Source organism: Microtus ochrogaster, linkage group LG5 (assembly GCF_000317375.1).
Source record: "Microtus ochrogaster isolate Prairie Vole_2 linkage group LG5, MicOch1.0, whole genome shotgun sequence".
Lineage (NCBI taxonomy): Eukaryota > Metazoa > Chordata > Mammalia > Rodentia > Cricetidae > Microtus > Microtus ochrogaster.
In genome coordinates, this window is record NC_022031.1 from 64,683,942 (window position 1) to 64,701,749 (window position 17,808).

The window sequence follows — 17,808 nt, forward strand, 5'->3', positions numbered from 1 at the left end:
ATTTCATAAAATACATTATGGTTTCTCCTTCCCCAACTTCCCTCAGTTTCCCTCCACCTCCATGAAGATCTGTAATACACGCCCATACCAACTTCATGCTGCCATTCTTGTTGCTGCTTTTGTCTTCTCCCTCTTCTGCCTCCTCTTCTTTTTCTTTCTTTTCTTCCTATTCCTTCTCTTCAATTTATTTTTCCTCTTCCTTTTCTTGTTCTTTCTCTTCTTCCCCTTTTTCACCTCCTTCACCTCTTTCTTTTTGTAAGCAACTAAGTCTGATTGCTGCCACTCATCTGTCCATGATGGTGGAGCCATTCCCAATAGCATGTGGAGCTTATCAGTGGCCCACCCTCAAAAGAATGATCCTTCTCCCCACCAGATATCAACTGCAGATAGCTCTCCAGTTATGGATAGGACCCAGCGAATACAGCACAAGTTCATGCAGAGATATTGTATGGCTTGATCCTGGGCAGATCTTTTCCATGAACGTTCATATATATAGTCATGTCATGTTCAGAAGACAACATTTAACAGCACACCTCTACATACTGGGCTTTTACACTCTTTTTGCCTCCTTGTCCCTGGTGTTGCTGTGCCATGCAGTATGTGTATTTTTTATAAATATGTCTCATTTAGACATGAATACTGGCAGTCATCACTTATTGGCAGCATTTTGATTCCGTTTGCGACTTTTCACACTGCAAAGAAGATATTGCTATGATCAAATCTGAGAGTGTTCCAGGTCTAGGGGTCTAAAGGCAAATATTTGGAAAACAGTTTGATAGTATGAGCATTCATCAGAGTAGCAAGAATAGGTTCTACCCATCCATGGGCTCTTGACTGAGATCCTAGTACCTGAGCTACACTACCCTTCAGTGTAACAAACAAATGCAATCAGAAAGTGGTTAATTAACCCTTTATGTTTGTACCACTCTTGCACCTGCTGGCACAGCGTGTCTATTATGTTAGTATGTAGAGTCCCACTTTGGGTAAGACCATTGATGTCTTTTTCTCCCTAGCAGCCAGCATAGCACATCCCAGGACCATGGAAGCTGGATTAGAGGTATAACTTGGAAAGGGAGCATTACTGTACATTATCAGTCCCACTAACTTAGAATGTTCAACAAAGCTGATTTAAATTTTGGCTGTTTAAGGAAAGGGGTATTTGACAATATAAAGGTCAAAGCTGCCATGTAGTAAGTATAAACAGAGATGCGATGGCATTTTAATACGTTCACTTCAAAATGATGGTTATTTCTACAGCTTTTAAGAGATATCTTGCTGAATCAAGTCCTGTGCTATATATCATGACAACTCTTGAGGAAGTCGTTGACATTCTGAAATATGGGGTATTTTGTGTTGCTGATAAATCTTGGAAATTGGTTTCCACTAATCAACAGCAAAACACATAGAAGACTCCAGTCTATTTGTTATCAGTATCCTGAGTCCTGACAACAGTAGTTTATGCAGATATTTGAATTATTTCTCCCCTATAAGGGGAACAGGAACTAGGGTTCCGAATAAATGAGAATGAGTACAGAAAAGCTTCAACTGGCATGTTTTATCCAGTGAAAAACTGGAAGATTATTGCCTGCAAATGAAAGAAGCAGAATTAAGTCATCTTGTCAGAGATAACTCTACGCTTTCCATATATCTTCCCTATCATCTGTCATTTCTATATCTTTCTCTCCATCCATTTCCCACCAGTACCACACGTTTATCCCCTTAGATACCATAAGAAGTACCCGCACTCAATCCGTCCAGAGCCACGTTTTAAAAAGCAAGAGCAATGCATTCTGTGACTTCTTCTTTTTTAATGCAAACTTTCGAACAGTTTCATTAATGTCAGAGGGCATCATCAGACATACTGTTTAACAAATGTTTCGTACAGAAAACGTGTCTGGCCAAGTTAGTCTTCTAAGAAACCATGGAAGATAGAACTAATCATTTTCTGGAGATTGTGGTTGGCTTTTCTAGGTGTCCTTATTCTCCTAAACCACTGCTACAAAAATTCACCCCACACCTACTACTCTCTTAATTTCTGTTATTTAAGTGTTAGCCAGCTATATTTTCAGCACTGTTAACTTTGATCAGGATATAATTAACATAATATACATAAGAATCAAACCATGTGTATATCATGCTTTCATAACTATGGTGTTGAATACTAGTAGGTAAATTTAACTTTTGGTCTCAAGTCAATTATATTACTTAGGTAGTAAATAAAGCAATTAACTGCTATAAAGAAAATGATGATGTAATTTTAGAATAAAATGAATAATGTAGCATAAATCAGGTAATTAGGGTTGAGAACAGGGGTATATAAGGTGGTTTTTTGGAAGAAGGGACTTGAGAGAGCCTTTCTGAGTACAAATGGGAGTGAGCTACTGTGGAGACAGAAGGATTGCTTTGCGAATAAAGGTAAAGGAACTGTAGGGAAAGCGTGTGGAAATGAGCTTCCAGGCTTGGCTAACATTTGCAGTAGAGGTTTGAGTTCATGAAAGGCCAGCCCAGGTGACATGTGCAAGAGAGACAGTGCACATACTTGTACTTAATGTCAAGTATGTGGTGGTCCCCAATGTACCGCCTTCAGAATTTTAAATGGGAGAGCAAGGAGGAAGAACAGAATGGCGAGGTGAAGCCCTGTGGAAGAACAAGAGGATAAAATATGCACTTGATATTTAAAATTGTTCCTGTTGCTCGTTACTCCTCTTAACTCCATGACAGCAAAGCATTTAGAGTTATGTGGAGCTGTTCCGGACCTGTGTGGCTTTGCTTTCTGAACCTGATTAGTGGATCCAAGAAAAGGTAGCTTATTTTGCTTTCTGTGAATGCCCTGGTGTGCCCCAGTTTTCCCTTGACTGTTACTTTTCCAATGGCCAGGCCTGGAGTGACTGCCTGGCCAGCACATGCTGGGTCTGTCTCCTTGCTCAATGAGTAGCCTAACAAATCCCAAATCTTTCTTAACTTCCTGCAGTTTACTGTTATGTTACATTGTTTGTAAGTTTATGTATTCTTATTCTTATTTAATAGATTTTATTGAGCTATGTATTTTTCTCCGCTCCCCTCCCTTCTATTCCCCTTCCCTTCAGCGCTCTCCCATGGTTCCATGCTCCCAATTTCCTCAGAAGATCTTGTCTTTTTCTACTTCCTCTGTGGATTAGATCCATGTATGTCTCTATTAGGGTCCTCATTGTTGTCTAGGTTCTCTGGGATTGTGAATTGTAGGCTGGTTTTCTTTCCTTTATATCTAAAAGCCAGCTATGAGTGAATACATATGACATTTGTCTTTCTGGGTCTGAGTTACCTCACTCAATATGATGTTTTCTAGATCCATCCATTTGCTTGCAAATTTCAAGATGTCATTGTTTTTTTCTGCTGTGTAGTACTCTCCATTGTGTAAATGTACCACATTTTCCTTATCCATTCTTTGGTCAAGGGGCATTTAGGTTGTTTCTACGTTCTGGCTATGACAAACAATGCTGCTATGAACATAGTTGAGCATATATCCTTGTGGTATTATTGAGCATCCTTTGGATATACCTAAAAGTGCTATTGCTGGTTATTGAGGAAGGTTGTTTCCTAATTTTCTGAGAAATCACCACACTGATATCCAAAGGGGTTGTACCATCTTGCACTCCTATCAGCAATGCAGGAGTGTTCTCTTTACCCCACATCTTCTACAGCATAAGTTGTCATCAGTGTTTTTGGTTTAGGCTATTCTTACAGGTTAAAGATGGAAACTCAGAGTTGTTTTGATTTGCATTTCTCTGATAGCTAAGGATGCTTAACCAGTTTCTAAAGATCACTCCAGTACAAACAACCTGATTGGTAGTCAGCGATACGGGATTCAGAGTCATTCTTCATTTTGTATATCTAGGAAATCAAACTATGCAGTCCAGTTGAATTTTAAAAGAAATGCTTAAAAAGAAAATTTATACCCCCCCCCCCCCGCCAGTAATTTTCTTACTAAATTTTGTGGACAATTGCAATAGTAATCTATTGTTTATTGTTTTCTTCTTCAGTATAACATTCCTTGCAAAGAACATGAGGAAGATAATCAGAAATTTTATTTTATCATACTGCCCACCAATGCAGTGGGGATTTGACTGATATTTTGGTTATTGATCTGTCAGCATTCTAGCATCCAGGGAAAGTAGGACTGGCTCTTGAAAGCTGTGCTACTATAGATATGCAGAACCTATAATTCTAGTACTTGGAAGACTGAGGCAGAGTTGCTGCAAGCTAAGGGCATCCTGAACTATGTGGAGAGTCCCAGATCAGCCTGAACTACACAGGGAGATGGCATCTCATAAAACAGAAAGGAAGAAAGAAAGAAAGAAAGAAAGAAAGAAAGAAAGAAAGAAAGAAGCCAACCCAAACAAACAGAAATCATACGTAAGATCGTAAGTGCTTTCTGAGAAAAAAATACTTTATTTTACGTTTTTATTCAATTATTTTAAACTAGATAATTTTGTGTGCATTTTAAAGTAATGACTCCAGCTGGAATATTGAGTGGGGCATTGAGTATCTCTCTTACTTCTCAAGGTCCACTGTGAGTTTTGTTTTTCAGGTGATTTTTATTTCCTCTGTATCCGACTTAATGCTTTTCATGAAAATATTCCATGGATGAGCATGTTCTGTGTGATATTAATAAACTTTGAGACTTTGTCATGAAATAAAGCATTTCGTAGGAAGGTAAAACTGATTCATTATTTTCTTTTAATAGAACTTGGAGATATGTTTAGAATAAGTTATGATGATTTCACTTGTTAAAATGTCTTTGATAAAGACCTCACACAGAGCATTTTCCTTTGCATGTGTACAAGTGTATCTATTCATCACGACTCAAAAGACGATTTTGTCACCTGCTGTCTTTGTTTTGAGTTAGTCCTTTTGCTTTGGAAAGTCCTGACAACTGAAGTAATCCAAGACTTTGGGTAGTCTAGGTTCCTTATTCTTACATTGATCTAAAAAACCCCAGCCTATCTTAGCTTATTTCTTATTTAGTTTTTGGATAGTTTTTATGTAGCTTCTTATTTGGCTTTCACTGCTTCTGATACGGCTGGGCATGCAGTAATGTCTCCAAGAGCACAACGCTCGAAGGATAGCATTTGTAGGACAATTTGTATAGAGTACTTTTGTGGATCTGGCTCTTGGACCCAGACGGTTTTTAAAGCAGTCTCTTCTGTACCTAGAATCTTTTAGTGTCTCTGCCTTTGAAAATTATTCTGGCTCTACAGTTGTCCTTAATGGGGAGAACAAATCTCAGGTCAAAGGGGAGAAATTTCTAACAAATCCATGTGAATCCAATTTGGGCTCTGATTTTTGTTTGCATACTCCAGGTCCCATGAGTGGTTTGCTCCAATGAATCATTTGCTAGTTTCTTTCCAGCTCCCCCCATTTCTGTTTTTAACAGGACTATAGGTTTCAGGAGAATGGTCTCAGAAATGGCTAGACAATTGTCAATTTGGAACCTCCCAAACTTATATTACCACTATTTTCTCATATTCTTTATTGCTCCAGCCATTCCTTTTCAAAAATCCCAACCCTCATCTCTCATGTCTCTTCCCTCTCTTTCTCTATCTCTCATGTTTTTATTAGATACTAAGTAGCAAGTCCTTGTGTCTTTTTAATAAATACTTAGTTTAGTTTAACTGACCCTCCTACCTCTTCTCCTCATCTCCCTGAACCTATTCACATTTAAAACTTGCCTTGTTTTCCACTCACAGACTTTTGTATAGTCTCCTGGCCTCTATACACATTCACTAAAACATAAATACACACACATAAGTACATATATACATGTATATATATACACATATGCATATAGGAATCTAGGCTCTGAATATGGAGAGAACATGAAATGCTTTTTTTTCTGGTTTTCCTCACTTAATGTAATGCTTTACAGTTCCATCTACCCATTGATGAATTTCTTTTTTTTTTTTAAGAATGAGTAAGTTCCAATATGTACAAATCTATCTATTCAGCACTTCATGACTGTCTAGTCTACTTTCATTTCATTGTTGCTGCAATTGAAGCATTAAGGAACATGGATGTTCTAGTGTCTTTGGTAGTATACGATGTGTTGGTTTATGTGGCAGTCCAAGCTTTAATTTTTATGTATATATACATATACCCAGTGGTACTCTATTGGAGAAAACTGTTTTTCCTTCTCACAGCAGGTATAAGTGACAGTTAAGTTGTTCACCCTTGCCCAGGTAGCTACGTTTTCGTTCATTCGTTCATTCATTCATTAATTCATTCATTTTTGAGAGGTATAATAAAATAAAATAAGATAAAAACGATCACTTCAGAAGGAAAAAAGTCTAAGAGAAGGTGAAAGATTCAAAGACTTATTTATATACCCACTCAAGATTTCCATAAAAACACTAAACTGGAAGCCATACTATATATGCAGAGGATCTGGATTAGGTCATGTGTGAGCTGCTTCAGTATTCCTGCGTTCATATGAGCTTTTACTCATGTTGGTTTAGATGGTCTTGCTCTCTTGTTACCGTGGTCTCTTCTGGTTCTGACACTCTGTCCAGATCCTCTTCTGCAGGGTCCCCTCAGCTCCGAAGGAGAAGGATTGGATTGAGTCATTCCTGACACTCTTCTGCAGAGTTCCCTCAGCTTTGAGGGGGAGGGGTTGGGTGGATTTTTATAGTTGACATTAAAGTTTGCTTGTGCATATTTAGTGACAGACATTCAAGTACATTTGTCTAGGTAAGTACTAGGTAAATACAGACTATTTACCTAGTTTGGCTTCACTAGAATGCTAGACAAACTAAATTTTTTTTTTGTAAAATATTTTTAAGAAGAGGGTCATGATTACTCAGAAAAGTCTTTTTCTGGTGAATAGTGGTGAGTACAGGTACCATACCTGCACAGGGTGCCAAGAATAAGTGATGAATGAGTGCTCAGACCCAAACGGGCTATTTTACCATCCCCTCTAAGACTCTATGGGCATTTTAGAAGAGAGGAAAGAAGCAGTACTGAAAAATAGTGAAAAGGGCTGTGAAATGCCAACTACTGAGCAAAACATCATTGCCAACATAAGGTCACAGCAACTGAGGATGTCTGCTCTAGTTCTGGACAAGAATATGAACAGCGCCAGCTAGGCATGAGTGGATTGGGTCTCAGAGGTCCAGGCCACTCACTGCTGTGCTGTTTCCTCTCAATAGATTTAAAGGCAGGTGATTCATTGCCATGTATGCACACAAAAGAAAATTTCATAAAAGATTTTTTTTGACTTTTATGAGAAAGTTAATGATGTTAGTTACTATTTTTTCTTTAAATAATTTTATTTTTAACCAGCAATGCATGCATTATCTTTTGTCTGTTCAGATGAGGAAACCAAGAGCCACAAACATTAGAGATGGTCTCAAATGCCAAGAATATGTTTGAGTTTAAATGGGTCATGATTAAACTGCTGATCATTACACTTTCAGAGAAATAGTGCTTGTTCCTACTAAATCTTCCTATAAGCAATTTTTGTAATATCACATGTACCACTCAATTAAATACACATAAGCACACACAATACACACAAACACATAAACACACACACACACACACACACACCAATCAAAAAGAGTATCAATGAAACAATAACGAAACCCAGCAGGATAACTTCAATATAGAAAATTCTGAAATCAGCATTTGGTATTGATATGAACCATAAGAGTTATCATACAGCAAAGTGTCAGGATATCAATGATATGAGTAATTCATATTTGTAAACTTCAATAAGCCACATTATTGACCCTGAGACTCAGTTGAAACTATAATTGTGGGTTTCTGTGTACATACATATAAGAAATACGTCATCAAATTTTGCTGTCATATATGTACATATGTATGTATATATGCATGCATATTTATATGCGTGTATGAGTGTCTGTGTTTCCATCTGTCACAGTCACTAAGTTATGATGTAACTGGTCCCAGGTGAACAGTGAGCTGTGTGGAAAGTCAACATTGATTTCTCATGACCTATGTAGGTCTCTATCAGTATAAGGAGATTTTCTGAACAGTTATCTGTGAAACAGTTGGATTAGTAAACCATTAACCAAAATGGGGAGGGATTTTTGGTCTCCTGTGCCTCCTATATTTTTAAATGTGTGTGAATATTTCGCCTGCATATATACATATATGCCTTGTGTGTACCTGGTGTTCAAAGTGAGACTAGTGCATTGGGCCTCCTGGAACTGGAGTTATAGACATTTGAAAGCCACAGTGTAGCTGCTGGGAATCAAACTCCAGTCCTTTGCAAGAATAGCAAGTTTTATTAACCACTTGAGCCATTTTTCCAACTCCCTCTTTTTCCTCTTAAAATTTTATGTTTGTTCTTTTGATGTTTAACTTCATTATGTAGTCAAGGGAAGGTGTTAAGTCTCTTAGCCTACAGAAGGCCTTTGAAATTATATGCCTTAGCATTTAGTTACAGAAAATAAAATTTGAGTGGACAAGTCAATTTGACAGCTTACCTCAGTTCAGATCTGGTCAGCAATTTTTTTCCTATTGGGTGCTAAATAGTGCAGAGACCCATTATTTAGAGTGGGTTTAATGTTTAGTATTCTTTACTACTTGATTTTTCATATTCTGAGAGAGCTCCAGTACCACCCTGACACACACATAAAGCATTTCAGTCCCAACTCTTTGTTCTTCACGGGATATGCATTCATCTCATTGCTTGCAATAAAGAAGTAGAAAATGTGCAGACCTCTTACATAAAGTTCTTAGTCAGAAACAATTCTATCTCCACGGAGTTTCATAAATCTTTCCAATTTGTAAGTGAGAAATCTACCACACTCTAGTAATATTTCCAAAGAACTCCTTTCGCATTTTGGAGAGATTTTTGTTCTCTGCACTTGGAAGTATTTCCAGAAAGCTTAGTGTTCCAAATCCCTAGACTTATATAAATCACAGGTAAAGTTTAAAAGGCAATTCATTTCATAATATTTAAAATGCTTATCTATACTATCATAAACACAAAGGGAGAATAAGCCACATTCAGTCTGACCATATCCCTTCAAACTTGAGTATCCCTTAACCACTCTCCTTAGTGGACAAGAGAAAGTGTGAAGAGTGTGCAAGAGATACCTAATGATAAAAATAAGAAGACACTTTTCATTTTGGCTTAGGGTCTACTCTAACCAGTATTCTTATAAAGACTAAAGTTAACACCTGATCGAATGCTATGTAGACTTGCAAAGGGTCAAATGCACAGTGAAACTCAATAAATGTTTAAAGGAAGGCAAGCCATTGAAAAACACAAATGTGGGTCTGGAGAGATGACTCGGTGTGTGCTTGTGATGCAAGCTGAAGGTCTGAGTTTGCATTCCTCTAACCCATATAAAACTGCCTGTGCTTACCCCAGTTTTCCTCTGACAAGATCAGGAGCAAGGACTGGAGATTCTCTGGAGGCACATTCAGCAGCTAGACTTGAGTGCACAGTGTCAAAAAGAGATTGTAAGCCAGGCAGTGGTTGCGCATGCCTTTAATCCCAGCACTTGGGAGGCAGAGGCAGGTGGATCTCTGTGAGTTCGAGGCCAGCCTGGGCTACAAGAACTAGTTTCAGGACAGGAGCAAAACTACAGAGAAACCCTGTCTCGAAAAATCAAAAAAACAAAAAAAAGAGAGAGATTGTAAGATGGAAGGAGAGGACAGACACCCCAGGCGTCCCTCAGACCCCACAAGTGTGCTGTAGCAAGTGTGCATCTGCACTCACACTCAGTACACATACCCCTTCACACTCCTGCACAGGTGCACACGGAGATCTTAAAAATGCAAGTGTGTCATCTTAACTTCATTTCCTCGGCCACCTTCTAAAACATTGCCTCAGCTTCGACACAACTGAATTTTTCAATAACACTTTAGGTTTCTTTGGTCAGTCATGTTATTTAGGTTGTAAATCAAACATGCATGTGTGCCTTCAAGCGTGTGTTTATTGCTATAGGAACAACACAGCTATTTAATTACCTCTCTAGAACACAGTTAAACTCTCATGCCTATACTCAGAATGGTGTCCCTTTTCAGGATAGGAGAAGTTCAATTATTAATTCAACTGGGAGCTATAATATTAGTATCAATAAAAATTGTATGACATTGATTATTTATTTGAATTTAAAATCAAAGGTAGACAGTCACTTACATAAATCATATACCCTATTTTTTATTAGTTTTCAGGGGAGAATATATTCAGAGTTCTGATGAAATGCATGCTTGGTTAAAAACTTTAGTGCACACATTCAGCCCTTGTGTATATCTCTAGGAGGCCAATATTTAAAAGTTTGCTCCCATGCCAGGGCTATGGCGAGGATGTGAGATCTTTCAGGTATAGCCTAGTGGAATCTTTAGTCCATCAGTGGCAACCTCTGGGAAGGGACTTGTGATCTCCAAGTGCCTTCTACCTTTGTTTTGCTTTCTGTCCACAAACCCGCTGATTCTGTTCTGCCCTTGCTTTCTGCTACAACATTGTATCTCACCCCAGGCCCAATACAATGGAACTAAGAGATCATGAACTACGACTTCAGAACTGTGGGCCAAGATAAGCCCTTTGCTCGTATAAATTAATATCCACAGTTGGTTTTGTTACTGTGATGGAAAGCTCACTAGTACTACTATTTATAGGTAGTGAAGCTGAATCCTTCATGCGATTTTTATGATAGAACCACTAAACTAATGAAGACGACCACAAGGGCAATCCGGAATGCTCAGCACACAAAGCCTCCAAAGTAGAAATAGGTCCCAGAGGGGATAATGACTGCACAAAGCCAATTTTAAAATGATATCAAATAATAAATCCAGTTGAGAGTTTAAAATGATTTATTATCTATTTTTAATATTTATAATTTAAAATGCTTGTGTTTTATTTTTTAAAAATGCTTTTTATTGATTTTTGTTGAGCTCTACATTTTTCTCTGCTCCTCTCCCTGCCTCTACCCTCCTCTTCAGCTCTATCCCAAGATCTTCATGCTCCCAATTTACTCAGGAGATTATGTCTTTTTCTACTCTTCATATAGATTAGATCTATGTATGTCTCTGTTAGGCTTCTCATTGTTGTCTAGGTTCTCTGGGATTGTGATTTGTTGGTTGGTTTTCTTTGCTTTATGTTTAAAAACCACTTATGAGTGAGTACACGTGATAATTGTAATATATTCATTTTGTATCTGTCTGTCTAGCTTCTGGATTATCATAAACTATGGTAGTTGGTAGTTAAATTCTATATGATTGCCCCTGACACTAAAGTAGTGAGTCTGGAACCACATCTGTGGTCTATAGTATGTTTCTTCTCATAGTTTCTTCACTTACCAAAACATAGCTTAATTTTATGTGTGGCTCTCTCCAGATACTGTACTTCAGACAGTGTTTTTAGTTATCACTGAACTCATGGTACTTTTTAAACCAACTCCTCTAATACATATATTTTCTTTATAAGGGACTCCATGCTTTTCTTGTATTTAGGAAACCAGACAACACCTGGTTGTGGTGCTTCAGGGCAAAATTTAATCAGTGAAATTGTCAACAAAACCCATAAATTTGAAGAACAGGACAGTAAAACACTACAAAAATGACACTTGCTTATTGTTTGAACATTGAAACAAGAAGGTGAAAAGTTGCCTTATTCTTTGTCAGTGTGAAGGTAGATGGCAGATGACTTCAAGTTAATGCACCCACTTGCAGCTGTTCATCCTTACAAGAACTGGTGAGACAAAATGAACACTGCAATCTGGAGTATTGATAACATTTTCTAAAAGTTATTTCCCAAATCAAAACCTGAGAAGCCAAGGAGGGACTCATTTCCATCAGTGTGTGTATGAGTTGGCTTATGGTATTGCTTTAGTAACTTTTCTATGGCTATGAAGAGACTGTGACTCATTCAAGCTCAGAAGAAAGAGTTTAATGGTAGCTTACAGCTTCAGAGTATGAATCCATGGCCTTCATGGTAGGGAGCATGGCAGGCAGTCTCTGGAGCAGTGGTGGGAACTCATGACCTCATCTGCAAAGGGAGAGAGGAGAGTGACAGCTGGACCTTCAGGGTGCTTTTGATCCCCCAGTGAACCTTTCTCAACAATTTCAGTAACCGAGGACCAAGTATTGCAATGTATGAGCCTATGGAGGCTATCCTCATCCAAACCCCACAGGATTTTTTCCCTGTCAATAGAAATGTTTATATAAACCCATTTTGTTACAATGGGATGACAAGAAAAGAATTAAACATACTTTCCTGTAGATTTTGGAAAGGCCATAATATTCTATGTACATTTTCATGGTTCTAAGGAAAACAGTTTCAGTACCCAGTTGTTCCTTGCCTGATAGTCCTGTGAGGACAGCCTCTTCTTCTACTCGCAACCTCTACAATTGCAGATCTATTTTCCTTTTATGCTTCGTCTGTGCAGAATATAATCTACATGGAGTCATACATCACATGCTTTTGAATGTGACTTTCACCTAATATCAATGTACATATCCATTGATACTCTATTGTGTACTTCAAAATGTGTTTTCTTGTTTATGCAAATATTTATTTTGTTACACTCCAATAACACAATTTACCTGTGTTTGTTCAATACTGCCTGGATTCACTTCAAGGGTCGGAATGTAAATAAAATTCCTACAGGAAGGCTTGCATGGTTTGTTATTGTATTCAAACTCCCTTACCTTGGATACAAATCTGGAAGAGGAGTGTTCTCTTCTTGCGTTCCTCCTGGTGCTGAAGAGTTTCATTTGTTGTAGGCCATCACAGGTGACTGCTATTTTCGGCTTTATTTTATTATTACTTTTTAAAGCACTTTAGCCATTTTATTGTGCTTTTGGTGTTGTTCATTGTGATTTTAATTTGAACTCTGAGAGAGAACTTGATCCTCTATTAAAAGACTTGTTTTACTGCTGTAATTTCGTTAGGAAAGTGACTTTTCAATATTTAGTGCATTAAAAATACCACGTGCTTCCCTCCATATTGTTGAGATTTTGCAGGTTTTGGATCTGATTCTTTTTGTCAGGCATATTGCCCTCTCTTTTTAATCTTTCCTACAGTCCAACTCACTGATGTAAAAAAGGTTTGTATGAGAGAAAAAGAAGTACACTTTCCTTCCTTCCTTCCTTCCTTCCTTCCTTCCTTCCTTCCTTCCTTCCTTCCTTCTTTCCTTTCTTTTTCTTTTCTTTTCTTTTCTTTTTTTGGTTCTTTTGGTTTTTAAAGACATGTTTTCTCCATGTAGCTTTGGAACCTATCCTGGAATTCACTTTGTAGACCAGACTGGCCTCAAATTCAGAGATCCACCTGCCTCTGCCTCCCAAATTCTGGGATTAAAGGCGTACGCCACCGCTGCCCAATGAAAAATCTGCTTTCAATAAAAGTTCATCAGATTTAAAAGTAATCTTCTCAAAACACCTGGAAGTAAGGTCTTCAAGGAGATAGTAAGTGAAGGGATGAAGCACACTCATTGAGTATTAGATATCAACTTAGATGAGCCTTTAACAAGATGCCTCTTTACACGATAAGCTGCATAGAGTGGATTTACAAATTGCTTATAGGCAGCAAGGAATTGCTCACCCAAGATCAGGATCAGTCAGCCCTCTCAAGATCAGAACGACCTTTCGTGGCATGTGAGGCTTGATGTGAGTGTCACATTTACTTCATAGAAAAGTGACTCTGGAAAGCAGTCTGCTTGAGTTTTTATATACTGTAAAATATAACACTTTGGGGTAAAGAATTAATTGGCTTCCTGTTTCTGAATGGTACAAAGTCCAAGATGGTCTATTCAGTTACCCCTTATTTTAGGATGTTGAATTCCCTGGCTGTCCTAGCGTCATCCTTAAGAACTGCAAATGAATGAGAAATAGATTTTATGTGTGGACTGGGGGCAAGTAGGAATGGCAATAGGAGGGATAGAAATTATTAGGCAGGCAGGGGAGGGGCAAGAAGGAATAGAGTCCTGGGAGAGATGACCGGAATTGGGAAGGACTTGGCAGTAATGTGGAAGCCTAGTGCAGTGAACACTCCCTGGAATCTATGAGGGTGACCCCAGTGAAGACTCCTAATAATGGGGAATAAGGAGGCTGAACCAGACAATCTCCAGTCACCAGGTAAGGCTTCTGTTGGTGGGACTGGGGCATTAATCTAGCCACAAAAACTTGGACCTACAATTTGTCCTACCTGCAAGATGTGCCGGGGAAACTGTGGCACAGAACTTCTGAAAGTGGTCAGTCAATGACTGGTATTGCCTGAATGACCAGGAACCAGAAGCTGGATAGCCAGAGACCTATGATAAAACCAAACACAACTGCCTCTACCCTCAAAAGCCAATGAAATGAATGATTCCCAATGTTATTCTTTTATACTCATAGATTAGAGCCTAGCCCATTTGTTATCAGAGAGGCTGTAACTGATGGGTGCAGATTCAGAGACTCACAACCAAACATTAACAAGAACTCAGGGAAGTGCTGGAAGAGAGTGACAAAGGATTGTAGGAGCCAGAGGGGTTAAGAATATCACGAGAATATGGCTCATAGAATCACCTAAGCAGGGCTCTGGGGCTCACAGAGACTGAGGGGGCAATCACAGAGCAAGCATGCATGGGTCTGAGTGAGGTCCTTGGCGTGTATTTATGGTTGTGTGGCTTGGTGTTCTTTTGGAACTCAATACAATGGGAGTGGTGGCATATTTCTGAGTCTTTTGCCTGATGTTGGACCCTTTCCCTCCTTCTAGGTTTTCTTGCCCAGCCTTAATGATGAACAAGGGTTTGTGCCTAGCCTTATGGCAACTTGTTATTCTGTGTTTGTTTGATATCCCTGGGAGGCCTGCTTTCTTCTGAGGGGAAACAAGGGAGGAGGGGATCTAGGGGAGAGAAGAGGTTGAGGAGACTGGGAGGAGTGGCGGCAGGGGAAACCGTATGAGAAAATAATAATTTAAAACGGAAGTACAAGTGAGAAGAACTGTGTGAGTACAATGTTTTCAGGAGAATGATGTTCCACCTCATTACCCAGAATGGCATCTGATCTTGAAAAATGCGTTATTTAGAATATGTTCCTTCTAAAATTTGCCGCGCCCTCCCCCCTACTTCCCCCGTCTGCGCTGTATGCTCTAGAACCCAGTTCGCGAGCTTCGGGCAAGGGGCTGGAGGTTGAGGAAATACACGCAGAGACAGACCAACACACGGACCTCCAATCGCTGGTACAAAAGCCCTTCTTTAATAGCACCATGGAGGCTTAAATACCCTGCAGTCAATGGCCAACAGGTGAAAATCCCATCCTCTGATCCTCTAGGCAAAGCACAGCTTTTAGTAACTTCAATTAGAAGGCTCTAGACAGGGAAGAGCAGCTGAAGGCCAGGACTCAATTGTTCTCAACAAAAATTGATCACACTATGATTATACATATATACATATATGCATATATGGTTGTGTATGTACTCTGGCAAAATTCATGCATAGATAAACATGTATACACAAACACACACTGAAATGCTTTTATAGTTACTTTTCTTGAGATCTCAAATTTGCTAATGTTATTTTTTTAGAATTGCAATAATATCTTCCAGAAGTTTATACTAAAATTAATCAGAACTTTCTTGATTGATTTACCAGTGCTTTAATCCCTCTATCATTTGTTTATCTATTTATTTTCAGATTTTCTTTATTTACCCACTCAAAAAAAAAATAAAAAAACTACACGCATCACTTCTGAGCAGGCATGAGCTAGATACACAAAGACCAAAACCAAGGGAGAGGCCCTGCCCAAGCATGGTACACTGTATTGGGAGAGATCCAGATGTTGACAAATAGCCTTAGCAGCAGGGGAGAACTGAATCAATACCACATAAAAGTATATACGAGGAGCTGCGGGAGTATTAAAGGGGTGATTAATTGTGCTTGGAAAAGAGAAGGAGAAGAAAGCACTTAAGCCGGAGTCCTTGAATGTAGAAAGTAAAGCATTTCAAGGATTGGGAAACAGAAAGAAAAGCCATTTAAGTTTTATTACTTCATTACAGTGCAGCAGTTTGTTCAACTTCTCTCCCATCTTTTAAAAATAATATCATTGCTCTTATTCTTAACAACTTAATATTTACAAATACTAAATAAAATATCACAAAACTGCTTTTTTACTTTTTCACGTCTTGTTGGGGCCTCATCTGATACTTGTACCTGCACGGAAAAGGATAGACATAGGTCTATGAACACATAACACACAGAAACTGTGTGCTTAGTTTTAAAATATATGAAACTGTGTTGGTTCTTGTCACCTTGATACAAACCAGAGATACCTAAGAAGAAGCCCCAGTTGAGAAAATACCCACATCGGACTAGTATATAGGCAAGCAGGTGACACATTTTCTTCATTTATGATTAACGTGGAATTCCCTACCCCACTGTGAGCAGCATCAAATCTTATTCGGTGGTCCGGCTGGAGTACTAAGCCTGTAACCAGAATTCCTCTGTGGCCTCTACTTCAGTTTCTTCCTCCAGCTTGCTGCTTTGCGTTCCTGCCCTGACTTCCCTTCATGGTGGACTGGGACTGGGAAACAAAATAGAAAATTAATCTCCCCCACCCCTAAGTTGCTTTTGGTTACAGTCTTTATCATAGCAAAAAAGAAAGCTAACCCAGGCCCTTATAACAAAATATACCATTCACTTTGTGATTGTAATAACAAGTTTGTTTTGTGGAAGCTTTGGAGATTGAAAAGTTCAAGTTTAAGATCTTTATTGGGTTTGGTTTGTTGACCCCCTTCAGTGAGAGATGAGCAGGTAATGAGAGACAACCCTTTCTTTTTATACAAGGCTACCCCTTCTATTAGATTAGGGGCCCACACAGAGCATCATTTAAAACTTAACTATGTCCCAAAGGCTTGGGTTAAAATACAGTCATAATGAATGAAGGCATTCACATAGGAGTTTTGTAAGAATACAGTTCCATAGGCAGCAGACACTCACATACTAAATGAAATGAATAAATGTATAAAATATGCAGTATGTAATTACTCTGTGCCAAGCATCACTTTTGGTTTTTAGAGATAACGGTGGGGTACCCCTTAGTTATATTAGGTTAATATTCCTTTGCAGGAAGAACCAAGATTAAAATATGATAAGTAAATAGAAGTGTTTGTGGCTCAAAACAAGCTCTGTGAAGTAAATAAGTACAGCGATTAACTGGGAAAGGAAAGGAATACACTTTAAAATAACTTAAAACTTTATAGTCTCTCTCAGGAGGTAATATTTGAACTAAGATAAAATGAATGAAAACTCCAGCATGTGAAGATAAGAGGAAATAATTTTCTAGGCAGAAGCAGCGGGAAGGACATAAACCTTGAAGAAAAGAGCTTCACGTTCTAGGAAATGAAGAGTTGCTATCCTGGCTGGACACTGATGATTTGAGTGCAAGTTTGAAATAAGAGTGTCGAAATAGGTCAGGGTCAGGTTCCATGAGTTCTGGGAAGCAATGGAAGGCAATTGGAAATTTACTCACAAATAATAGGAAATCACAGAAGTATTCTATACATATTAATAAAGTGTATGTTATATCTGCTTTTGAAAGATTGTTTTGGGTTGCTGTGTATGGGAATTATAATCAGGAAAAGAGAGATGGAAATAAAAAATGTCACAATGGTTCAGTCTAGATTAGAAAAGGATATTCATTTCTTAATATGCATACTTAGGTTATCAAAAAATTGTACTGTGCATATTTGACTGAAATAAGTCACCTTACTTCAATCTTAATAAATATTAACTCTTATAACTTATATTAGCCCATTATTCTTGTCTATATTAGCCATGTGGCTTGGTACCTTTTCGGAGAGGCAGCTCCATCTTG